Raw genomic sequence first — 16,811 nt, forward strand, 5'->3', positions numbered from 1 at the left:
TATTATTATTATTTATGATTAATTTATTTATCAGCTTTTCACAATTGAAACCATCACCATCCCAATTCCCACACAGCAATAAGTTGCGAGGTACCGATATCGGTGTGTTGGGTTGGACATTAATGTTAGTGTGGGTCGAGTACTACTACATATGCATAACTTTTTCCAAGATAAAACAGTACCGGTTTTATTAGCCACTTCGATAGTGATTATATTGACCAATTTGTGGACGTGATAAGTACGAGATAGTGCCGACTTTGAGGGAGAGCAATAGGAACCATTGCAGAGGCCCCCAGTTGAACAGGGGTCCCCGATATTTTTGCACCCCACAGATATATTATACAATAAATAATTTCTTCAATAATAAATAAACAGAAAATCGCCTAAGAGGGAAAATAATATGGAATATTTGTCTCTCATAAGTCCATAACTCATAATACTGATCTTAAGTGAATCCTCAAATAAATGAGATCGTTCAATTACTTGGACTGAAATGCTAACAATTCGGTTCATGTAAAGCATTTAAAAAATATTATAACACGATTGTTGATTGAGTTGACATAGTAAATTTAGGTGTTTTATGTTTTTACTGTTATTATTAATTTGACTTGAGTGTTTCTTAATTGATCATGAGTTTTTGTTTTAAAGGATGTGTTAGTTTTCATAATAGATTTGTTTATTGGCAGTTGATTTTCACACAAATTTTTAGCTTCTCAAACATGACTAAAAGAGTGTGTGTTTTTCATTTCTCTTGTTTAATGTCTAAAACAAAAATTTATCAGTACTTTTTAAAAGATTATATTAAGAAGTGTTGAAATGTCCTACATCAACCGTATCAATAAGAAAAGAAGAGTTTAAATATCATAACCCTATTCCAACTAACACTGAGGCATTTTGTGATAAAACCCCACACCTGACAGATTATGCAGGTGGTAATTACCAAGTTAGGGATAGTATCAGTGTTGTTGGAAGTGGGCCTTTTGATCGTCTCTCTAATAATTCTACATGGTATCAGAGTCAGGGAGCGGGCTCGTACTGTATTACCACGTGATGGATGGGTCCCTTGGCCCCGCACAATGATGGTGGGTTTCTTGGCCCTGTGTATAGGGTGAGTCCCCTTGACCCCATATGGTTGTCGATGTGTGGATCTTCCACGTGTGGCCCACTAATTGGGTCTCATGTGAGGGGGCGTGTTGAAATGTCCCATATCCACCATATCAATAAGAAAAAAGAGTTTAAATATCTCAACCCCACTCCAACTAACATCGAGACCTTTTGTGATAAAACTCCACAACTGACGGATTGTGCAGGTGATAATTACCAAGTTAAGGATAATATCAGTATTGTTGGAAGTGAACCTTTGACCCGTCTCTCTAATAATTCTACAAGAAGGACACCATTTAACAGGACCCCCTAATCCTTAGAGACGACTCTGATACAAGAAGCAACAAATGAATGCAATCAAATTTTAGTATCATCAACCACCAAATGAAGTATTTCTTTTTTCAGTGACTTTGGTATTAATTTGGTTCTTTTTCTCTTTTAATTTTATAAATTTGCAGAATTGAATTTTGTGATGGGACAATTGCATGTGTCTATAATTCAAAGGATTTAACTTCGCTGTTGAAAGAATCAGCAGTCCCTCCTGCTGAGAGCCTATCACGGCGCGACACGTGTTCAAGTTGTGATTAAAAAAATTACAATTTGGACACATATCCAACCGTGATTGGCTCTCAGCAGGAGGGGCTGCTGATTCTTCAGCATCCAAGTCTTGTTATAATTCAAACGTCCATTTGGGGGACACCCCATTTAGATTTAGTCCTGGCTGGACTTCACATTGCTCGTAATTTCTCAAGTATAAAATTCGTATGGGAATGTGAAGTAAATTAAAGAAACCCTTTTGCATATAATTTCTTGTATAATTTGTGTATCTTTTTACATGGCATGCAAGCAGAGCCAATCTTTTGGCTTTTCACATTGACACAATGGTCCTAGATTTGTTGCCTTTTTTTGCCCCCATAAAATGAATCAAAGGAAAATAATTTGGCCAACGAAAGCTCAAGTCACTTTCATGCATGATCAATAATTAGTTGGCATAATACGTTAAAAAGTATATATAAACGAATGGACAAGTTTACTTACAAAACCAAAAAAAAAAAAAAAAAAAAAAAAAAAACCCAATCATATTGACAATAGAAAACTGAAATAATAAGTGGTGGATTGTTTGTGGTTACGTTCTTCTTATTCAATCTAGTCTTTGGGATTTGAATTGTCTTCCTCTTATAACCTACATGTAACAAAACTCTCTTTGTCAATCAAAAGATGATGAAAGAACAATTTGGCCTTTTATTTTAAAATAAAATCATTACCAGTAATGTAAATATTGTGTATCAAAAGTCAAGGTAAAATTGGAAAAATAAGTATAAAAAGAGAGTAAAATAGGAAAAATAGGGATATGATTGTCATTTTGTCAAAAGGTAATGTGAAGTAAATTAAAGAAACCCTTTTGCACATAATTTCTAGTATAATTTGTGTATCTTTTTGCATGGCATGCAAGCAGAGCCAATCTTTTGGCTTTTCACATCGACACAATGGTCCTAGATTTGTTGCCTTTTTTTGCCCCCTTAAAATGAATCAAAGGAAAATAATTTGGCCAACGAAAGCTCAAGTCACTCTCATGCATGATCAATAATTAGTTGGCATAATACGTTAAAAAAATATATAAACGAATGGACAAGTTTACAAAATAAAAATAAAAATAAAAAATAAAAAAAAAACCCAATCATATTGACAACAAAAAACTGAAATAATAAGTGGTGGATTGTTTGTGGTTACGGTCTTTTTATTCAATTCATTTGAGTTATCTTCCTCTTATAACTTATATATAACAAAACTCTCTTTGTCAATCAAAAGAGGACGAAACAACAATTTGGTTTTTCATTTTAAAATAAAATCATGATCAGTAATGTAAATATTGTATATCAACAGTGAGGGTAAAACTGAAAAAATAAGTATTAAAAAAAGGGTAAAATAGGAAAAATAAGGATATGATTGTCATTTTGTCAAAAGGTACAAAATTACTATTTTGCTCTCCTTTTGTCAATAATGTGTATCAAAAGTGAGGGCAAAATAGGAAAAAAAAAGAGAAAAAAGTTGACAATGAGGATTTTTTTAATAATAGTATATATATATATATATATATATTAAATATTTTATATTTATACCACAATGTGTGGACTTTGTTTTTTGTTGTATTTAAACAATAGAATATTGTATTTGGGGTTTATGATATGAAGACCACGTCCACATGCCAATGTAAAGTTAGGTTTTGTATGATCTGGGTGTTTTGTTGGTTTTGTTGGGTCCAATATTTCAACAACAGCTAGGCTTATATGCATGGCTGGAAGGGACTGGGTCCTTTGGCTATCAATTGTAATTCATTAAAATTTTCGAATTTAAAATTTTAGGGCACGTAGGAACATTTTTGCAACCAATATGTACGAACTAACAGTATGTAAATGCAATGTAATTTACTTTTACTTTTTCTTTTTTAACAATATATTTTTTTTCCAATAAAATTACGGTTCAAAAGATATCACACCTAAATTTGGAAAGAAATTGAGGATGCAACACCATTTATTTTACTAATTTTTTTAGTTATTACTTTTGGAGTAGAGGTTAATTCATTTAAGAGTTTTATTTGGCTTACCTCTATTCAAGAACCCTAATTGATTAAGAATATAAAATAAGAAGTAATATTTGATTATCTTAGATTATTTAACGGTTAAGTAAATCAATAATTAACAAGATATCTATCCTATTAGGTCATGGATTTTGACGGTGCTAAAAATATGTATTATGACTTTCCCTATGAGCAAGAAACCTAATACTTTGACCAATAAAATAAGGCTTAGGCCCCACTCTTATACACATTATTCTACCACAAAACCCTACCCCATAAAGAGGAGTGCATAAGGCATGTACACAGAGAGAAGATATTTGCTTGTTGCTGCAGTTTGTGGTTCATCTTTGCTCTCTATCAATGGCTTTTCAATGTTAGTACTTTCAACGTGCATATCACAAATTGATTGTTTTCATTTAAAAAATTGAATATAATGAGGTTTCTTCCAAATCACCAAAGACAAAACGTCGTGCAAACATAATTTCTCTAATCTAGTATTTTAATATGAACCTATTTATATATCATCGTCTTCCATGTATCTTCGTTCTTTGATCATCTAGCTAGCATGGAGACTATGTGCGTGCGTGTACCCTTTTTAAGTCAAGAGATCTGCACTTCAATTTGTGGCGTCCGTCTTACTTTGCATGTTTGTGTCAAAGTCTATCATTTCACTTCACTTCACTTCACTCCACCAAATGATTGTTTTCGGATTGGTCAATGGGGACGAGGTTTTGCCACGAACGTATGCATATCACCTTCTTTATCCATTGCTCAATGATTAGTAAAGTTTTCCTTGATTTTTAGATAAATAAATTATATACTTTCTCATATTTGATAGACAATGGCAAAAAGTCAGATATCATATATCAAATCAAATCAAATATCAAAGGCACATCGTTCAAAAATGGAGTAATAATTAACAAATAAAAAATGGTAACATATCCCTAGAAACAACGATTTGTTGTGGCTTATATTTAATTGACAGGGAAAGGGGGCCGACGGTACAGAGAGAATAAAGACAGATGTGTTCATAGGGTTGTGTAGAGGATATATTATTCCCCTACGCAGTACCTTTATTTATAGTAATAAAAGAGAGAAGAAATCCCTCTCTTCCAAGAAATACAAGTCAATATATGAAAGAATAACTAGAATTAAATATAATTTAGAATTTATACAATCACAATTAAGCTAGAAGTTTACAACACTCCCCCTTGAGTGTGTAAATACTCAAGTAGATTCGGCATCCTGTAGAAGTTGAGAAAGTTGAGGAAGTCGATTCGTCGACACTGATTCTAGGAACATGCTATTCTCAATGAGGTAGGAACTTGCATAAGGAATTAAGTCTCACAAGAAAACCTATGGTTATAGCAAAAACCCGAGTAGGGACAAAATCCATAGTCTAAAGAAAAATGTGTGAGTACTGCAAGTCAAATGAAACGTCTACGGGACGTCATCAGGGATATGATCAACCCAAGATGGGTACCTTGTTAAAACCTAGTTAGGTAGCAAAAACCCAGTGGGAAAAATACTCCTAATCGTAGGGAAAAAGAGTACATTAAGATCAAGCAACTATACTTCAGGATACTCCCCCTGAGTTTGACAAAATTTCAAAGAGAACTAGCAATGTTACAACTTAGAAAGTTTACGCATAATAATTCCTTGAACAAGCTTCAAAAACATCGCCTTCGGTATTGACTTGGTGAAGAGGTTAGTTAGATTGTCTTGTGAATGGATTTGCATTACTTCAATCTTATGATGCTCTTGTTGTTGATGTAAGAAGAAGAACTTCGGCTTAATGTGCTTGGTGTTGTCTCCTTTAATGTAACCCTTCTTGAGCTGTTCAATGCATGTTGCATTGTCTTCATAGATCGTCATCAAGATGTCAACAATGGGGTAAAGATCGCATGAGCTTTGAATATGATTCACAGCTACTCTCAACCAAAATCATTCCTGAGTTGCTTCATGTAAGGTGATAATTTCAAAATGGTTAGACGAAGTGGCAACTAAGATCTGCTTAATTGACCTCCAAGAGATTGTGGTGCCTCCAACGGTAAAGACATAACCTGTTTGAGAGCGTGCTTGTGCGGATCAGATAACTATCCTGCGTCGGCATAACCAACAAGACGAGAATTGACTCGAGAGAAAATGGGTGCGGCATCACTCGAGGATCCATATGAATAGAACAAGCCCAAATCCGTAGCACCTTTAAGGTAGCGGAAAATGTTTTTAACACTAGTCTAGTGTCTGCGTGTAAATGCATTACTGTATCTTGCCAAAAGATTAATATCAAAGGAGATGTCAGGTCTAGTGCATTAAGCTAAGTACAATAAAGCGTCTATCGCACTTAGGTAAGGAACTTCAGGCTCTAAAATTTGTTCATCATCTTCCTTTGGACGAAAGGGATCTCATTTTGCATCTAGCGATCAAACGACCATATGAGTACTCGATGGCTTCACTTTATCCTCGTTAAAGTGGCGCAACACCTTCTGGGTGTAGATTGTTTGATGTACTAAGATTCTATGTGAACGGTGCTATATCTCAAGACCGAGACAGTATCGAGTCTTTCCTAGATCTTTCATCTCAAATTCCGACTTCAGGTGCGCGGAAGTTCTCGCGAGCTATTCAGGAGTTCTGATGAGGTTCATGTCATTGACATATACTAGCAACAATCGCAAAACCAAAATGTGACTTCTTAATGAACACACAAGGGCATAATTCATTATCCCTGACTAGTCAAATACTCACTCAGACGATTATACGACATTTTTCTAGATTGCTTCAAACCGTAGAGTGAACGCTTCAACCAAATTGAGAGCGTGTTTTGAGGTTTGGAAATATTTGATCCAGTCAATGTAAGTCCTTTGGGAAGTTTCATATAAATTTCCGTATCAAGATCCCTATAGAGATACGTTGGTACTATGTCCATTAGTTGAATATTCAGTTTTTTGAAAACTACCAAACTGATAAAGTACCGAAAAGTAATCACATCCATAAGGGGTGAATAAGTTTCATCATAGTCAATCCCGGGACATTGTGAGAAGCCTTGCACAACAAGACGAGCTTTGTAACGCATAATTTTGTTCTTTTCATTACGCTTCCGAACAAAAACCCACTTGTAACCAACGGGCTTCATATGTGGAGGAATAAGAGCTACAGGTCCAAACACCTTACGTTTCGCAAGCGAATCAAGTTTGACTTGGATTGCTTCTTTCCAATTTGACCAATCAGTTATGCGTCGACATTCATCAACATAACGGGGTTCAATGTCATCGCTCAACATGATCTCAGTAGCTACTGCATCGTCGACGATCATCTCATTTCTACACTACACATCATCTAAGCTAGCATAATAGACCGAAATCTCATGATTCTCAGGAGGTGGATGCATCTCTTCAAGGACGCTTTCCTAGTCTAGAATTTCCTCATGAGTTGGATAGAATGAGTAGGCGACAGTGGGATTCACGGTAGGCTCTTCAGGTGCCTGTGTCGTGGGTTTCCTCTTTCGGGGGTGTGAATCCTTTGAACCAAGAGGTCTGCCATGATTTTGTGTAAGGGCAGATGATTGGCTAGCCGCTAATTTACGTGGATTTCCAAAGTTGGTGTCTCGGGCCTCCAGGAAGGAAGTTCGTCGTACATTTGGTACTTCTATCTTTGCAGGCACATTCGCAGCTGGAATATGTGATCTTGTCACTCGCGCTAGATCGGTGAAAGCATCTAGCATGCTCTAAACTATGCTCTGGAGATCTAATATGCATTGCATTCAGTTTCAGACTGAACGGTGTGGGGATCTAAATGACACAAAGTGGGAGTTTTCCACGATAATTTACGTCGTTCATCAGGAACGTCGACGTTCTTATCTCCCCTTAATGACGGGAAGATTGTTTCATAGAAGTGACAATCCGCAAAACGAGCGGTAAACAAATCGCCTATCAAAGGTTCTAAGTAACGAATAATCGAAGGTGAATCATATCCGACATATATTCCCATCCTTCGCTGAGGTCCCATTTTTGTACGTAAGGGCGGTGAAATTAGCACATAGACTGCACAACAAAAAACAAGAAGATGTAATATGTCGAGTTCGTATCCGGTAACCAACTGAAGGGGGTTATATGGTTGGGTCGCAACAGGCCTCAAGCGGACGAACATGGCTGCGTCCAATATTGCATAGCCCCAAGCAGCAATCGAAAGCTTCGTACATATGGCCAAAGATCAAGCAATAATTTGTAAGCGCTTAATGAATGCCTCTGCCATGTCGTTCTGGGTGTAAACATGGGGTACAAGATGTTTAACTTCAACCCCAACCGATATGCAATAGTCATCAAAAGTTTTAGATGTGAATTCTTTAGCATTATCCAATCGAATAGATTTGATAGGATAATCAGGGTAGTGAGCCCTGAGCTTGATAACCTGAGCCAATAGTTTGGAGAATGTAGCGTTCCTTATGGACAACAAGCACACGTGTGACCAATATGTGGAAGTGTCAACCAAAACCATAAAATATCTAAATGGTTCGCATTGAGGGTGAATCAGTCCATAAATGTCCCCCTGAATCCTTTGTAGAAAAGTATGAGGATTCGAACGAATCTTGTCCTAAGAAGGCTTAATAATAAGATTTCCTATAGAACAAGTTTAATTGTGATTCTTTGAATCGAACCTAAACTTCAGGTTAGTAGATGCTCGTGTGTTGATTTGAGGATACGACACATCGCTGTTTGTCCAGTGTATCCTAAATGATCATGCCAAAGTGTAATTTCATGCGCAGTCCCAGAGGTAAGGCTGGCCACACAGTGGCTTTCTAGGGGGCGTATGGTTGTAGTATACAAATCACTTGGGATACGCTTCATCTTCTCTATAATACGCTTCTGGCCATATTCGTAAGAAGTTATGCACAAAAATTCAACTTCATTTTCTACATAGGTTTGAGTGTGATAATTATTATCTTAAATGTCCATTTTCTACAACGTTCTTCTGGAACGTGGAGAATAAAGTTCCTCATCAATGGTCAAAATAGTACCATTGGACAACATTGTACATGCCTTACCGTATCCTTCGATCAGGTTGGATGGGCTTAAGAGGGTTGTCAGAGGTGCATTCTTAGGTATGAAGTTAGTGAAACAGATGTGTTTACGCAAAACGATGTGCGTGGTTGCACTATCTGCCAGACAATTAACTTTCCCACTAGTCATACCTAGAATGAAAATTAATTTGAATCGGTCATATGCATAAAAGTTCTAAAAACAAATATCCATTCAAAATAATTTTAAGTATTCAAGGATGGTAATTAATCAAAAACTTAATATCCAAAAATAAATCACCAACAAATAATCCACACATAAAAGGAAAATTGTTCAAAATTTAAACCAAAAACCAAAAGGGAGTTCAACCACTAGGTGGAATTCGGCCCCATTGTCTAAATTTCAACTAGAAAGATAGTTAATGTCTAAGATTCTAATCTTCCATAGAGGTAATAGCCTCTTGAAGGTCAGAAACCTCCATCTTGGTACTTTCTGGTTCATCCACTTGCACAAAGTTTGATTCAAACTTCTTACGATGAGATTGATATTCAGCTACAACCTTCTGGGAAGCTCGGCAAACACGGGATCAATGGTCTTTTGAACCACAGCGATAACATATATCCGTATCCATGGTTTCAGGTGCTTTACTTTTATTCTTGAAGTTTGGGGCTTTGCGAGAGAGGTTAGGGCGCTTTTGGGCTCTGTTTCCTCTTTTAGATGGGCCTTGGCTCGTTGACCTTGACAAAATGGCTTTTGGCAGCCCCTACCGTGTCTATTTTGGCGTTTTGGGCGTTTGTTTGTGTTATAGTGTGCTTCAGGCACAGCAGTCATCCCAATAGGTCAAGCTTGATGATTCTTCATCAACAGTTGATTCTGCTTTTCAACGAGAAGTAAAACAGAGATCGAATTCAAAAACTTAGTGAACTTCTAAGCCCTATATTGTTGTTGCAGAAATAAAATATAACTATAAAACTTAGTGAATTAAAATTTTATGTGGAATCTCTACAAATCAATTAAACTCCATAAAAATCCATGAATTTATAAATCTATTAAAATCTCTCAAATTTCCAATTGAATACACCCTCCAAGATGTAGTTATTCGATTGTAGCCGTCTCGACAATCTGTTTTAATAAAATAATGTTCATAGTTATATTTTATTTGTCCATCAGTTTATTTTCAACAATTTGTTCTATAAATACTTCGAAACTATAAAGAAAAATCATATAAATTGTATAGCATGGTACTAGAGCCTATTTATGTATTTTGTGATCATGCTTGCCATTAAGTGTATTTACCTTGTATGGTACTAGAGCCTATTATATTTTATTTGCCATTAAATTGTATAGCATGGTTCATCAATCGCATGCTAGACTATTTGAATGCATGTAGAAGGCCTTGGCTCTTTTGTTTTCAATCTCAACAAGAATCGTTATTTGAATCACCAAACATATATTCTAGGGTTAAAAAATCCCAATCCTGTGGCCTTTTCCGTCTAATGTCTAATTGCTCAATACATGAAGTAACAATATATGATTTGAATTTTTTTTTTGGTCCAAGGGATAGGATAATTCATTAAGCCACCAAGGAAGAAAACTAGGGTACAAGAGGAAGATGTCTAGCTATAGAACGTCAACCCTAGGTCTACATGGTTCCTATCAAGATAGAGGACAAGGCAACCCATCTCTGGGAATGACATTGACCAAAGAAGATGGTTTTTCACACCCAAATCCAATCCATTCGGGCAGTTATCCATGGTTGTCGGGTTTAATGGTTAGAATTGTCATCCCCAACTGTCATACCAGACTACACCTCGCATCCTTTGACTTGCCATCGGTGCAAAGCATCTGCTGTTCTTGGAACCCTGCGCCACGACACCGACCGGAAACCATTGCTTACCGCCATAATCCTGGAAAGGGTAGGGAATAACTCCCACTTTGCTCTTTGAAAGCTGTCGAGAAGCAGATTCAATAGAGTTTTTGCACTGAAACTTCTGAGGTTAACTTGCAACCACAAAACAAAGCCTTTGCTTCTACATGCAGAGCAGAGGATGCTATGTAAATTTCGTCTGCAAACTTTAGCACACACCTTCTTTGTGAAACCAAGCCTTCAAACCTTTGTGAAAATAAAAATAAAAAGAGAAAAGAACAGTTCCATCATCCAAAACAAGTAGAAGCATTTTTAAGTGACATGTAAACTAATGCGGAATTCCAAACTTCCAATCTGCATATTTTAATGTCAAATTCTAGAGCTTCAAATTTATGACAACAAGGCTGGTATAATACAACAAGAAAGCATTCTGGAGCTTCAAATTTGTAAACAACATGCTCCTTGCACTAGTGGTGCCACTTCCGACACTGATTTCACTTCCATAGACTGATCATCACTATTGCCGTCTCCGCCGCCAATACTATTATCACCCCTTGCCAATTTAGACAACTATTACGGCGGGTGTGATGGAGGCCGTCGCCTCACCAACCAAAACTGAAACAACTTCATTCATGTTAGGCCTCCTCATAGGATCAGGATGGCAACAAGCCAGCCCAAGCTTCAAAGTGGTCTCCATCTCCTTCGCCTCATACTGCCCTTGTATTCTCGAGTCCGCCGCCTCGCCCACCCTCCCTCTAGCATACAACCCCCTCACCCAATCAATCAACACCACCTCATCTTCCTCGGCCTTCATCATAATCGGCTTCCTTCCACACGCCACCTCCAACAACACCATGCCAAAACTGTAAACATCACTTGCCGCCGCGGGCATCGCCCCAGTTGCAAACTCAGGTGCCAAGTACCCCAACGTCCCAACAACATGTGTCACGTTGGGTAATTCCCTGTGCCGGTACAGCTTCGCCAACCCAAAATGACACGCTCCGATCCCGGTGTTCGAAGAACAACAGGATGGTCATGACACCCAAGGGGTGACGCAAGCTATTTAATGAATGCATATACTAAGAACATGTGAAACATGCATATAATTGTAGCACGTAACCTCGCAATATAATATCCAAATGCAAACCTTAACAAAATAATAGTAACAAGGTACGGGTCACTGGACCAAAGGAGAATATTCAACTGCCAACAATTTAAAAGTGATAATGCATGAACATGTTCAAAGCATATTACTAATTCGAAATACAAGCGAAAGGAATATTAGAAAGTGCGATTATGAGAGGAATGGGTCCTACACCGAAAGGACTCAAAGATACCAATGCGAGAGTGCCTTGACGTCAGGATTGTATGCCTCAATTCTAAGTTCAGAGGGGGTGCAAAACAAAAAAATGAGTGGACCAAGTTTATATATATGTAATACTAAAACAATTATTCTTCAACGTACTAACCCCCAGTTTAGAAAACTCATATAGCATAACAAGTAATAGGTTTTCCAAATACCCTAGCATGCCATAAAACTTTCATAAAACATATATCATATATAATGTGCTTAATAGTGGTATAACAAAGGCATATATAAATCTTCATTCGCCTGAAGGCCTTTCATCACCTGCCCGTAGACATATAAATCTTCATTCGCCCAAAGGCCCTACATCACCCGACCGAAGCCATATATAAGTATCATTCACCCGTAGGCCCTTCATCACCTGACCAAAGCCATATATAAGTATAATTCGCCCGTAGGCATATATAAGCACAACAAATCATAAACATAATATTTCCAAAATATATCTCATTGAAGCTCAATAGCTCAAACATCATATCATAATTCATAGGAGCGTTCTAGCTCAAATTATCATCATAAACCATGTTCATAGTATAAAATCATAAATCTTTCAAAGAACGTAAATCTGATAAAGCATGATATTTCATACCGCATAAATCCAATTTACTCATAAACGTTTCATAAAACATAATCATAAAATCATGTTTTTCATGTATGCATTTCTAGTAGTAAAATAATGCATTTTTGGAAAGGGTCCACTTATAGATACTCCGTCGCCGAAGAGCCACTCAAATTAGAGAGGACTGGGTCTCCACTAACAAACACACCTAAGCACATAAAAGGACCAATTAATAAAACTCTACTAAAACGATTGAATTTAGGAAAACAGAGCATGGATTTGGAATTAGGATGTCGAAATTAGTCTAGGAGGGGTCCTGGCCGAAACCCAAAAAAGTCAACCAAAAGTCAACGTTGACAGGTCAAAAGGTCAACGAAAGTGGGTCAACTGTCAATGGGTCGGGTCATGCCGGTCACTGGAAAACTGGGTTTTTGGTTGGAAATCTGGACAATTTTCAAAACTTCATAACTCACTCATTTCTTAATCAAATGCGACCCATAATATATCAAAACAAAGCTAGAAAAGTGTAGAACAAGATTATATCTATTTGGAAGCCATAATGGTTGCCGGAGATGGCTGGAAAATGGCCTGAAAGATGACTGGTCCGCGGGAAAACTGGGGAACTCGCCGGATTTCTAGGTAAACTTTAAACGTTCATAACTTTGTCAATACTCAACAAAATTGAGTGATTCAAAAACAAAAATCATACCTCGGGATGAGACAAACAGATTGGTACCCTCCTTGATGGCTAACTAGCTGTGGTTTGGTTGGAAAATGGCTCGAAAGCCTCAGAGGTCGCCGGAAACTGGGTAAACTTTAAAAGTTTATAACTTCTTCAATACTCAACGAAATCAAGTGATTCAAAAACGAAAATCATACTTCTAAACGAGACGAAGAGATTGGTACCTTTTCATTGGCTAATTTTTCATGGTTTGGCCAGAAAATGGCTTGAAAGGTCACTGCCCGACTTGAGTTTTATCCCGACGACCAAAAAGGAAGTTCAAGGTGAGGTTGGGTGTTCTGGGCTCGTGAGGATGAAACGAAGCTCGTGGTGCTCTTGGTTTGGTTGGTGGTGGGAGTGTTGTCGTTGTTGTTTGTGTGTTGCCTTCCCGGAGATGGAAGGTTAGAGAAAGAGAAGAGAAATAAGAGAGAGCTGAGAGAGAGAGGGAGATATTTTTAGAAATAATAGAGGGAAATGGGACTCACGAGTAGGGGGAAGGAAAAGGGGAAAAAAATCCAAAGTGGGTCCCATTGGCTCACAAAATTAGGTCACTAAAAATGAAACACGAAATATTCGAAAAACGTTCGACGTTTCGTAACGTAAAATTTTCGTTATAACTTCAAATTCAAATCTGTCTGTGCCTACGCGTTCATGGCGATGAGTACGATAAGAATAAACTAAGAAAATTAGTAATATGCATTACGTTGAGGCCGTCTATGAAAGTCAACGTTCATGCCTCAAGGGCAAATTGGTAATTTCATATGTTCGATACAATAAAATACAACAAATTTAGGATAGGGTATCACACAAAATCCCCAAGCCTCCCTCTTATCTCCACGTCTAGCAAAATATTGCTCGACTTGATGTCTCTGTGAACAACCATCTGGTTCACCTGTGGTGGAGATAATTCAGCCCTTTCGCCACATCCGCCACCACGCGTTGCCGTTTCTCCCACCCCATAACAGTCTTTGGCTTGTCGAAAATCCACCCATCGAGGCTCCCATTGGGCATATAATTGTACACCAACATTAACTCGTTTCCATTCCTGCACCAACCCCGCATTTGGACCAAGTTCTTGTGCAACAGCTGCCCCATGCTTGCGATCTTCGCCATGAACTCCCTCACCCCTTGCGTCGAGTTGTGGTTGACGCACTTGACGGCAATTGCGGCGGCATTTGATAAAGTCCCCTTGTAAACCTTCCCAAATCTGCGGGAACCCAAAAGCTGATTGTTTGAAAACTCGCCAGTGGCCTAGCTCAGTTCCTCGTTCGAGAATCTATGCAGCCAATACTCCAGCTCCCAATCTTCAATCTCATCGATTTCTTCAACTTCCGTCGTGTTCTTCCGCTGATACAAGTAAAATCTTGATGCTAAAATCAACACAAAACCAATACAGCCGATTGCAATCCCAGCAAGCACCACATTTGACAAGGAAGAATACGACGAACCCAGCTGAAAAACAGGAAGATTCATCGAGGCAATCTCTCTTGCAACGCTGACGTCAGTAAAACTCCAAGCTAAAACCCTCTAGGTTTCAATCGACTCTGCTTTGGAAGCTGAAAAACCAACAAACATCTCGGCCGATACGTAACTCACAATCTTCGGATCCTTGTAAGTAAGCGTCGGCAGAGAAGGCCGTAACATGTTTGCAAGGGCGACGGTGATGTTGGATTCGAAATTAGTTTTGTCGAATTCAATCTATGCCCGGACATTTTGGTCCGAACGCATTTGGATTGGGACGAATCCTCCGGTTGAGCTATAGTACCCGGTCGGGGCCATGACTACAGATTTGATGTCGTTGAGTTGGATTCCGATGTGGTTCGCATTTGGGTCGTTAAATTTTATGTTTTTATCCGTGTCGAACTCGACAGCGAGTAGAGGGCCAATGAAGGGAATGGCAGCATTGGCGAAGAGGCCGAAGAATTGGTTGCCACGAGCGTCCGCGGGGCGGGGGGGGTGACTCCGAGTGGAGGCGTTCTACGGGAGAATGGAGAAGACGAAGGAGGTGGAGAATGAAGCTACGGATCCGGAGTTAGAAGTGGGTTCATGGGGATTTTGGTTGGGTGGAAGACGCTGCTGAAGGTGTACATATTGGTGTAGTTTGTGAGGAAGATGGCGACGGCGTCCAATTGGGCATCGTTGATGAGGATGAGGTCGGTGCCATTGGTGATGTTGGAGATGAAGTTGAAAGGAAAGTCGAGAGCGGAAATGGGAGAGAAGAAGAAGAAGATGAGGGCTGAGAAGGCTGTCATGATCCGTTCAGACTCCAGTTCTAGTCGACGAGCGGGAAAAATTTTCGAAGTACAAAGTTGAGCTACCTAGGACCTTATAAATTGGCAACTGTTGACCAGTCAGAAAAAGAATGTCCACTTTGGAAATGAATGTCATAAGTGAGTAGTTGAAACTAGAAAGCGATCCTCTATGGGTCCCTTCCTCCTAATCTACTAAATCAGGGAATCCGTGTCATTGAAATTTGATTCAACAGTTACAAATAGAGGTCCACTTTAAAAGTTATAATAACTTCAGCCGTTGGATCATTTTTCAATGGCACGAATTCCCTGATTTGGTGGATTAGGAGAAAGGGATCCGAAGAGGATCCCTTTCAGTTGAAACTTAATACAATACAATGCATGTGAAGAAACAAGAAAGGTGAAAATTCTCTGGTCGCTTATGTCATTTTTTCAACGCCTGGAGGTGATCCTCCGACTAATCTATCATCTCAGTCTAGAGTTGGCAGCGAATGGGTTTAGCGGGTCATTCAAACTCAATCTATTAAGTTTGCGGCTAAAAACAATTAGACCCTAGATTGATGCATTATGTTCATACGCGTTATGTTCATAAGGTTTATAGCTAGTGGTAGACTCAATATTATGTCCATACAAATCGTAATGGAAATCAACTTACATAAAACAGGTTTATTGTGACGTGGCATCCCACTCCATTTATACAATAGTGAAGCTTAGATTAATCATTAGTGATAAATATATATTATTCCGACCACTTGGTTGTATAAATTTTACAATTGAAGCTTGAAAAATTTGATTTTGTGTGCGCACATACCCTTTCTTGGCATAGCATAGGGCATGCAGTAGATATATGCATGTTCTTTTAATAACACTCATCACGTGAGTCGAGCAGTTATGAGGTGAAAAAAAATGTATTGTATGAGTAAAGCTCATTAAGTTAGATTCTTATTCATAAAGTTTGAAATTCATGTTTTTCTTTACAAGAGTCAACGCAATGCATTGGGTCGAGAAGATGTACTTTCGTGCGCACCAAGCGCATTGCATTGGATTCTCACATACAAAGTTTGAATTCATGTTTCACACATACATTTACGAGTCGAGCTATATATTGGAGCCCTTATTATCTCCTCAATGTGTTTTTGTTTTGAACAAGCAAATTCAACCCATGCATAAAAGATTTTATAGCGGTTCAAAGTATAAGACAAGTAGATTTTGATCACTATACTAAAAATTTAACGGTTAAAATTTCGAGAGTATAAAATATCCGCCAAGTATAGTATTTTAGTGTAGCAAAACAACTTCCAAGCAAACATGTATTAAATGCAGAAGTAGTCACCTTCTGAAACTAATAATAG

The 16,811-nt window shown here is 38.2% G+C and overlaps 1 pseudogene; it reads right to left on the reverse strand.

Annotated features, from left to right (window-relative positions):
* Positions 1 to 11,002: 11,002 nt before the first annotated feature.
* Positions 11,003 to 15,462, reverse strand: LOC103935156 (annotated as a pseudogene).
* Positions 15,463 to 16,811: the final 1,349 nt, after the last annotated feature.

The sequence above is a fragment of a genome, unplaced genomic scaffold (assembly GCF_019419815.1).
Source record: "Pyrus x bretschneideri cultivar Hongxiangsu unplaced genomic scaffold, Pyrus_bretschneideri_v1 Contig45, whole genome shotgun sequence".
Classification (NCBI taxonomy): Eukaryota; Viridiplantae; Streptophyta; class Magnoliopsida; order Rosales; family Rosaceae; genus Pyrus; species Pyrus x bretschneideri.